We start from the raw sequence: 10918 nt of genomic DNA, 5'->3' as shown, positions 1-10918 counted from the left end.
GATGCTGCACATGAAATGAAGAGAGAGGGAGAGAAAGAGGAGGCCAAATTTGAGAGGGAGAGAGAGAGTTCCGGCGAGAATGAGAGATGAGAGAGGAGAGAGAAGGTTATCGCTGTCGAGTTTGCTGTTGTAACTAGAGATCGTTGATGCCGTCGTCATTAAAGGAGGTTGTTGCCTTTGCAGTTGCGCTGCCACCAAACCGTTGTTGCTATTATTGAAGTCCACCGGCATCATTGAAAGAGTGAACAAAAAAGGACAGCGTGACTGAAACAAGAAGCTGTGACCATCGCTGCGTCTTTTATCTCTGTCTTTGTTGCCGAACTTAGCTGCTTGAGCCTACAGAACCGCCACAGCTACTACCGAAAATTTCACCGAAGATGAAGTGAGGGAAGGTTGGACAAGTGAAGATGGTGAAAAGGATAAAATGAAAATTTGAAAAGTTGAATGAGAGTTAGAAAGAAATGTTATTAAAATTTTAGGTTCATTCCAAAAATTTTAGTGGCGTATTTTTCTATTAAAATTTTGAATCTCGAAAATAAAATTTTAGTTCTAACTACTAAACACTATTTTTTCAATTCCAATTCTAATTTTTTAAAACAAATACTATTTAAAAATTATGTATATGAATGTATAATGTAAATAAGGTGAATTTATGATGTTTTGATGTCTAGGATCAGAAACTGCTCATGTGATTATTTATTTAAAGAAAAAGTATACGTTATCAAAAGAGAGTCTGCCAACTATTACCAACACAAATTAAAAAAATTAAAATAAATTTATATGGCTTAAATAGATTTAAAGTAGGGTCCATGAAAAAATTTTTGAAAAAGTGAAAAAATGGTAACCGTGCATCAGGTGAGTAGAAACTTGATAGAGAAACTCAATATTCCAACCCTTTCACGCAACCCTAATCCTAATTCTCATCGCGAACGTATCTTGTACCATTGTCCAAAATTTCCAGTCTCTTTCCCCAACTTCTTCCCCTTTGACACCGTTCATTTCCTCCTGCACGTGATCACGCCGTCGTCAACCAAGATCAGCGCCGCTAAACCGCCGATCATTGACCCAAACAGCGCGTTTCGAGGTCATAACTACGCCACGAAAACACATTGACTCAACAACTCACGCCACTCTTAGAGATCCATCTCTGCGCCGCCGGTTCTCCACATCTCATCTTTTTTCGCCACAGTGTACGGAGGAGTTGAAGACCCATCCTAACACGGAGAAATAAGTAGCAAGTGCGGCCCCTGTTCTGCTCGTGGAGCTCAAGCCATCGCCACTTACAACCTCGTCACCTAGTCGTCATGCCATACAGGGTTAGTGGTTATAAACATTTCTTATGAACATGGATTCTTACTGGTATGATTTAGATAAATACATGTTGATTCTTCTATTTGTGTTTTTATAGGAAAAAAAATTGAATATATCCTCTGTGTCTTTTTATTATTAGTCAATGTATAATTTGTCCTGTTGTATAAGGTTTCGAAATGTGTCAACCTATAATTTGTTTTTGGATATGTCCAGTGCTAATTCCTGTAGAATAGGAGCCATGTCTTGTGATGATGAGTAAAAAATTAGAAGTATTCCCATTAATTGAATATTACCTTGGATGTGTCTTAAAAAAATTTTAGTTTGTTGCTTGATCTTTAAATTGAATATGCATAGTTGATTGTTGTTGAATAAAAAAAAAATTAGTTAGATCGTTTTAATTTGTTTTTAATGGATAGTGTTTTAGTTTATGAAAAGTATAGATTTAAGAAAAAATATATTCAGTTACTATTTAGAGTACTTGCTAACGAAGCCTAATTGAAAAAATAAATGGTTACAACATGGATAATTGAATCTTGTGAAGTAATTTTTGTGCTTAATTCTTCCTTTTTAATTTACACTTAGATTTATATAGAGTTGTAAAAAATTTTGAAATGAGTCAACGTATAATTTGTTTTTGGATATGTCCAGTGTTAATTCTGTAGAGTAGGAGTCATGTCTTGTGATGATGAGCAAAAAATTAGAAGTACTCACTTAATGTTACCTTGGATGTGTCTTAAAAAAAATTTTTGGTTTGTTGCTTGATTTTAAAATTGAATATACATAGTTGATTGTTGTTGAGTAAACAAAAAATAATTAGTTGAATTGTTTTAATTTGTTTGTAATGGGTTATGTTTTGATTTATGAAAAGTATAGGTTTAAGACAAATATATTCGGTTACTACTTAGAGTATTTGTTAACGAAGCCTAATTGAAAAGATAAATGGTTACAACATGGATGATTGAATCATGTGAAGTAATTCTTATGCTTAATTTTTTTTTTAAATTTACACTTAGGGTTATATGGAGATTTTAAAATAATTGATTGCTTTACAGGCCAATGAACGGCCATTGTAAAGGAGTAAAATCAATTTAGTTTATATGGAATATTCTAAAAAGATTTTTTCGTACTCAGATTGATTATATTACTATAGATATAGGTTAATTGACCTGTGTGTTCAATTACTGCTTAGAGTACCATTTTAAGAAACCTAAAAAATAAATATTAACAACATGGATCATAAAATCTTGTTAATTAATTGATGTGGTCAAAATCGGAGTCATAAATACATTGAATTTTATGATGAGTTGTTTTATATAATTGTTTGGTTTATGATTCAAAGAGTGACAAATTCAATGATGCATTTTCAATTTTAAATTGGTGTGTCTTGTGATCAAATTTAGCTTTTAAGGAATGTTCCTAAAAGGTTTTACCTACTCAAAATTGATTCTATTACCATATGGAAGGTGCGGCTGGATTACCTCCTTTTCAGGGAGAGCTAATGCTTGTTGGGTAGTTTGGTTTGACACGACTTCACACCCCAAAAGAAGCGAGCTACGTCTGAGAAAAGTGTGCACGCATATATGATAGTTGCCTTCAGTATTTTTTTATTCTTTGATTAACAGAATTTGATAGTTAAATTACTCCTTGACTTGTTATTGTTGAACGTGTGTTTATGTAGGTATAGAAAATACAAAATATGAAGCTTGATCCTTGTTCTAATTGTTTGAACGTGTGTCTATTTGAATTCATCTACAGAATTTTAAGGTTGTAACAAATGCGACACCCTCACATGGTGTTTTGTGATTAGTCTATTTAATGGTGTTCCTTTATATAATATACAAATGAACTAGCATTTTTTGTTGCACATTTATATTCATTTGACAGTGACTTTCACATGCAGGACACCATTAAGTTATATAAGTTGGAAATAATGCTTGACATCATCCTAATGTCACAAAAATTCAGCCATTAGAGATGCTTTGAATGCCCTTGACAGTCGTGCTCAACCTCCTGTGTGCCGCAACCAACCCAGGAACAAACATAAGGAGGTTAGGACACCATTCACAGCACCTGACAGCAAGAGCATGCTTCAGCGAGCTACAGAAAAACTGAAGAAAAGACCATCCAAAGGAGCTAAACATGGGAAGATAAAGTCTAAAATCTTCATGTTACTTCCTTGTTTACCTAGGGCGGGGATATCAACACATTATGTGTTATAGACTATTGAGACTATTTATTTTTCTTGTTGTACACAAAGTGATTGTATCTTTTGACGAACTTTATTGGTTAATTCAACGATAATGCATGTAATGTGGATGTGAATCTTATTTTTTACACTCTAATTTGTAGTAATTTTGTACACAGGCTCAACACCTTATGCGTTTTAAAGTATTTTTATTGCTAGTGACTAATCTTGTTGAGGTTCTAGTATGTTGATCCTAGATGTCTCTACATATGTTATTCATGTGTTGTTAGTCTTGTATTGTTCGCAGGTGACTGAAAATGGAACTATTTTCTAATTGAAATGTCTTCATATGGACGTGTCATTTACATTATGTGTATATATTTTGTGTATATGTTAGTCGTGTAATGTTGGTAGGTGTGTCTTCCCAAGGATGTGGCTTATGATGGAAGTGTCTTTTGCCGATTTGACATTAGAAATTTGTTTAACTAAGAATGTGTCTTTCGAGGGAAGTGTCTTCCTCCCGTGACTTCTTTGGAGGCATCCTCATGTGGATGTGTCTTCTGCATTATGTGTCTATGTTAGTCGTGTAATGTTGGCAGGTGTGTTTTTTCACATATGTGTCTTATGATGGAAGTATCTTTTGACAATGTTTCTTTCCGATTTTGTTAACCTACGGATGTGTCTTTCGAGAAAAGTGTCTTCTTCCAAAGACTTTTTTGGAGGCATCATATGTTGGATGCGTCTTTAGCTGGAGGTGTCTTATGTGAATGTGTCTTTTGTGTTTTCATGTAATCACGGATGTGTTTTTCGAATGTTGTGTCTAATTTCATGAAATCGATAATCGAGGATATATCACCAACAAAGATAACCATCAATCCTTCGACACTCAACAAAACTCTTCCAACAACCATTTATCTATTTATAACACCAAATAATAAACAACTAAAACTAAACTCATATTATATAATATAACACTATCCATTTTCATATCTATGAAACAAAAATTCATCAAAATTGCTAACATCAATTCAAACTAGTGAACAAAAAGAATAATAAACCACATCAAATATAGAAAAAAAGAATTATTCTAGCATAATTGAAAGAAAAAATATCCAAACCAATTGTAATTAAACAAATGAAATCACAATCCTTCCAATAAAGCTTATTACTGTTAATAACTCAGATTAAAAAAAAAGTTGCAAATAGACATAATCAAATGTATTACTAAAACACAAATTACAATGTCCACACGTTGTGTCATCTTCACTCAGTGATGAGACATTAACGTCAGTGGAATTAGGATGATCACTCACATCACATGTAGTGTCGTATGATACTTCTTCACAAATTGATTGATCCATCGACGTAATTTGGTCCACTCGCCTCCAACGGAAACACATACACCTTACTTCGACGAATTTTAAAAACTATTTGTCAATGAGAGTGATTGTTCACGTTACCAGTGACCTTTGAGGGCTGTTCACCTTGATCCTATGGTGTTGGAAGGCTATGGCTATGGCTCAATGTGCATCCACGTCAACGATAACACCTATGGTGAGGTGCAATATAGTTGCGTATGATGGCTTTATCTCTCACGGAAAGTACAGGGTCAAAAATGTAATACTCAGAATTAGAAACCTACACAAGCACCTAATTTAAATCTCAAATACCCACTAACCTCGTAGTGTCGCGGTGGTGCCCAAGGGAAGACACGCTTCTACTTGGGCTCGTCCGCCAGTGAACAAGTGGCGCTTGGTGGCAGGAGCGAATCCAGAAAGCCACGGGATTTCTAGCGAACCCACATAGCCTTACGAATTCAGCCGCAGCTTGTGGAGAGTCCGCGCTGGATTGCTGCGTTTTGTACAAGGCCGGACAGTCAGATGCATCTTCAAGGCACCTCCAATGAGCACATGCAACAGACCAAGCGGCTTCACGGTAACTATCAGACCGTACTCTCGACGTTGTTGTCTGGTGGTTCGCCGGCGTTGACTTTTCCTTGGCGGCAGAGACCGGCGGAAACGGCAACAAAGGATTCTATTTGGCGTTGGATGCGGATAAAGGGGGTTGGGAGAGATGGTCCACCGTCAGTCAATTTAATTTGGGGTATGGTAATTTAGATTAACGTGGTAAATTAGGTTTAAACCATGGTTAACTTAAATGTGGCTTTGGTGAGTGGACGGACATGATGTCCAGTCCAACTAAAGTTGGCAGATCTTGGCAGACAAAAAATTAGTAACATAGCATGATTCTTATTTAAAATAATGTAATTGAACAATTGGTCCATGGACAATTCAATTGCCTCCTCAGATTAACTTTTTTTTTCAAATAATTTTTTTTATTTTTCAATTTAAATGATAATAAAAAATTATTTTTTGTTTTATATTTTTATTTTACGTATAGTGTGAGTGAAATTAAAATATTTATTTTCTATTTTTGATTTTGTTGATAATACAAGCAAAAATGGAGAAAAAAATTGTATCACAGTTTTTGTCAATGAAATTGAAAAATAAATGGTGATATAAATAAATTGTTTTTAATTTAAAAAAAATTATGTTTTAGCCTTATATTCTTTTAAAAGACTATATTTTATATTAATATTTTTTAACAAGTTAAGATAATAGTTCTTCGTTATCATTGAATTATAATATTATTTTTAATAAACTTTAAAAAAATCATTAATTGTCCCACCTTAAATTCATAAGTATATAAAATGTAAACTTTGTAGAATTTATGCAAAAAAAATTAAACTTTTTTTGTTTGTTTTGATTTTATTATAATTTATTTAAATTTAGATGAAAATTTTATATTGATATTTATATTTTAAAATTAATAAAAACAAATAAATGATTAACGTTTTCTCTATTAATTTTGCAACAAAATTGTGATACAACCTTTTCTCCCTCATTTTAACTGCATGGAAAATTAAACGCTCTTTGATTTTGTAGGGTTGATGGCCTACAAAATTGAGATGTAATGCATAAAATTATGAGTAAAATTATATATTTAATTTTTTTTGTCAATTAAGTTAAATTGGAAAGAAAATAGAAGAAAAGAAAATAAAAAATAAAAAAAATAAAATTATTTGTGTGTTATTTGAATGAATAGCAAATAAATGAAAATAAAAAAATTTGTATAAATGAAAAAAATGAGAAAAAAAATATAAAAAATATAGTTTTTTTTGTTTTTTGGTCTTTGATGAAAAAAAAATTTTTTAGTGGAACTCACAAATTTTTTTTATAACTAAATAAAAGAAAATATTATTTTTTATTTATTTTTTCTATCTATTTTTTTCACTCATTTTTTCTCTAACTAAACATAGTGTAAGTTGGTTTAAGTCCAACAAAAACCAATTTTTTTAGCCTGTGTCACACACTACTTTTTTATATCCCGCACTTCTTCTTCTTTATATATTTCCTTGTTATTGTCGTTCTTTTATTGCTTTGCTATTTTTGTATTTTTTTCTTTCTTCCTCCGCTTCTTTTTTTTTTTGCAACATTATGTATGTTTTCTTTTTCTTTATTTGATTTTTTCTCTTTTTATTATTTTTATTCTTATTATAAGAGTAAAACAAAATTCTAAGAAGTTGAAATAAAAATAGAAGAAGGTGACGATGACAACGAAGAAGAAGAGGAAGGAGAAGAGGAGTTTTAAATTACGTATATTTATTATAAAATAACACCAAAATTTTTTAACCGTGATACAGAAATTTCTTAATTTTAACACTGAAATTTCTTAACTGTAATACTAAGAGTGTGAAATAAAAATTATAAAAATGTGAAAGAAGTAAAAGAAAAAGAGGAAGGAGAAGAAAGGAGAAGGAATCCAGGAGAAAGGAGAGTTTAAAATATTATTTAGTTGAATGAATGTATGTTTATACTTATTAGATTAAATTTTTACCATAAACAAAAATAGTACCAAAATTTTGTTAAAGAACACAGAATTTTTTTTAATATTGTATTTTTTTTGTTCTTATTTTTCTTTTTTTTTCTTTTATATTTGTTGCTCTTATTTCTTCTTTTAAGAATATTACTTCTCGTATTAGATTTGAATGCGCACTTATAAATTAAAGTTTTACATGTGAAACGAAAAAGAATGAAAGAGAAAAATGAACATTGTAACGATGATGATGAAAAAGAAAGAGGAAAAGAAATTCAAATGAAAAGGAAAGAAGAGGAGGTGACGGCAGTAACAATAATGTTGGTGGTGATAATGACGATAATAAAAGAAAGATGAAGCAGTGTATGAAAAGGGAAGAAGAAGTGCGTGTAAATATGAAATACGGTTATATAATTTAGTTGGACTTGATTGAGTAAATTACTTAGTTGTAGAGAATTTTTGTAAAATTATTACTTCTATCCTCATTTAAATTTAACAATATAATATTTTATTTAAATTAAAAGTTGTTCGGTTCTTAAAATGACTTCTGAATAATGTTATATATTCAATTTTTTTTTATAAACTAACTCAAAACTAAATTAAATAATAAGACATGAAATAATATTAGTTATAATTGATTTTTGTTATGTTAGACTAATTTAGTTAAATTTAATTAATAAAAAAAATTTAGATGTATAATATTATTCAATAAGATACATAGTTGATACAATAGTTAGGGGGTTGAAATTCTGTTATTGGTCGTAAACAGAATTAGCGTAGTTAGAATTCTTGAAGTTTTCTTGATAGTTAAGCTTCGGCTGCTACAGTGCTATGTATAATCTGGCAGCATCATTCTCTTGTGATTATTCATTCATGTCACACAGATCACATTACTATAGAAGTATACTTCACATACATTCTCTCTGTTCCTTTGATTCTCTGCTGCATCACTTTACTCGTCATTCACAAACTCCATTAAATTAAATCTCTAATTCAGCACTAGTGCCTTGTCGATCACTTGGACGCGTTCTTTATTGATATTCATATAGCATATAGAGTACCAGTACAAAAATTGTCATGAGCTGGAGGAATGTTAGTGGACAGTAATTTTGGTATTTTGTAACTATCAATTGGTCATTAATAATGTTTTTAATGGTGCGAGATTATATCTAATAGTAAAAGATCATTCACTTTTGTTTTGATGGTTAAGTGCTGGCCAGAAAATATAAAAATTGCTGATCCTGAATTTTTCGAGAATTAAAGGAGAAAACTCTTGATTGGAATGTTAGATTTATAAAAGTATGGTGATTGGTGAATAATACTCATTAGAGTATTGTTAAGTCGTCCAGAATAAATTTATTCCAAGATTTGATAATAAAAAAAAAAATCTAGGGAGTTAATGGCCTAAGCATACAATGTGTACAATGAAGGTTTAGGAAGTATTAGAGATATGAACATTAGTGTTACATTGTCTTATTAGGTTACGCTTTTGGGATGAGTGGTTTTAGGAAATGGTATTAGAGTTCTAGATCCAGAAGGTCAAGAGTTCGAACTTTGGTGAACCCAAAATTAACTTTTTATAACGTGAGATATTTATTGGCTCCCTAGCACTACTCTAAAAAAAATGTTTGGAAAAAAACACACTAAACCTAAACTCTAAACAAAAAGTGATGAAAGTGTAACTTAAAAATAAAATACAATACAATTTTTGTTTTTAATTGACAATTAATTATTAATATTTAAAAATATAAACTAAAATCATAGAGTTAAACGGTTGAATTAAAAGAATTGGATTACTAACTAAAAATGTTAGTCAATATAAATTAAAATTGCTAATCTTTAAACTTTTTTTTTGTAAAACAATACTATTTAGCCAATATTCACTCAACCAACACCTTAGCTAATACGATCAACAATTTAAGTTTTAGTTACTTTACTTGTTTAATTAAAATATAAAGGAGAGACATTTTTTCTACAAAAAGGGGTTGTTCATCAAATGAATGAAGACGGAAGAGAGTAGGGGAAGAGAAGAAAACATGAAAAGACCGTGTCTATTGATTTACTTTTTTATTTATTAAATATGTATAAAAATAATAAAAAATAAATATAATTAATTGATATGACAAGTGGTCTATAATTTAATTAAAAGGTCTTGAGTTTAAATTGTAAAAATAATAATCTTTTATGAATTATATTTTATGTATAATGAAGGATGTTAACAAAAAAAAATTGGATACGACTAATAACCCTCCAATATTCCTAATATAGATGAAAGGAAAAATAGCAACAGTGATAAATTGACATTTTTAGTCTTCCATGTTGAAATTTTATGGAAAAATATAAAAATAAAATTGAGAAGAGAAAATATAGGAAATTAATTTAAATTTTTATTAGTTAATTTTAGAGTTTAGATTTATAATTTTATAATAAAAAATATTTTAGAAAAGCAAAAGTTAGACAAAAAAAGATTCTTAAAAGATATTATTAATAAAACTATTCTTGAATAATTTGAAAATAAAACAAAAATAAGTAATAAATATTATATTTTTTATAAATGAAAAAAAACTTCGTATTTCAGAACAAAATTTGATATATAGATTTTTCATTTTATTTTTCAAAACAAAATTGGTCATTCACAATTTTTTTTTAAAAAAAATTCACTTGACATATAATTATCAAATTCTAAAGATAAAAAAAATCTTATTTTCTAATAATACTTATAAAAAATTACATCAAATTTTTATTTCTAAAGTCTTTTTTTCAATATATATATTTAATATCTAGTTTTTCCTTTATCACGTTTTTAAATTTTTGAAATGCTTATTTGCTATTAGTATCTTTTGAAGTTATTTTTGTCAGCAATGTCAACTTTTGAGTACTATTTTAGTATTTTACTTTTAATATTTTTATTCTTCATTAATGAATTTTTAGAAAAAAAATAAATTAAGAAGAGAAAATATAGAGAACTAATTTTTAATTTGTCAGCATTAGTTAAGTTTAGAGTTTATGTTTATGATTTAGAATTTATCATTAAGAATTTATCATTTAGAATATACAATTTTAAATAAATAAAATAATTTTAAAAATTAACTAATATTAACTAAAAAATAATTTTCTAATATTACTCTATTGAGAATATTTTGTAAACACAAAAAATGGCAGATACGTTTTGGTAGTATTTTGCAAAAGCCATATTGCTTTAATTGAATATATATAAGTAGTTGGGATTTGTACATTAGGGTTTCCTCCACGTTAGCTTTGGTCTTCATCTAAAAGGTGTGAAGACTCGATTTTTTTTCCCAATAAAACAAGTAAAATTATAGAACTGTGTAAATAATTAAGGCAATAAGTTCATAATGATGGTTTATAACATTAAATTGCTGCAAAACTTACTCAAATAGGATAAGTTAGTTAATTGCAATTTTTCGCTTAGTCAAAGAACAATAAACTAGCATATCACATGTTTGCTTAACCTAATAATAATAATAATAATAATAACAATAATATAATAATGTTTAAATTGATATTTATCAACATGTTATGCAA

The sequence above is a fragment of the Arachis duranensis genome, chromosome 6 (assembly GCF_000817695.3).
Source record: "Arachis duranensis cultivar V14167 chromosome 6, aradu.V14167.gnm2.J7QH, whole genome shotgun sequence".
NCBI classification, from domain to species: domain Eukaryota; kingdom Viridiplantae; phylum Streptophyta; class Magnoliopsida; order Fabales; family Fabaceae; genus Arachis; species Arachis duranensis.
Note: the sequence above shows the minus strand (reverse complement) of the source record.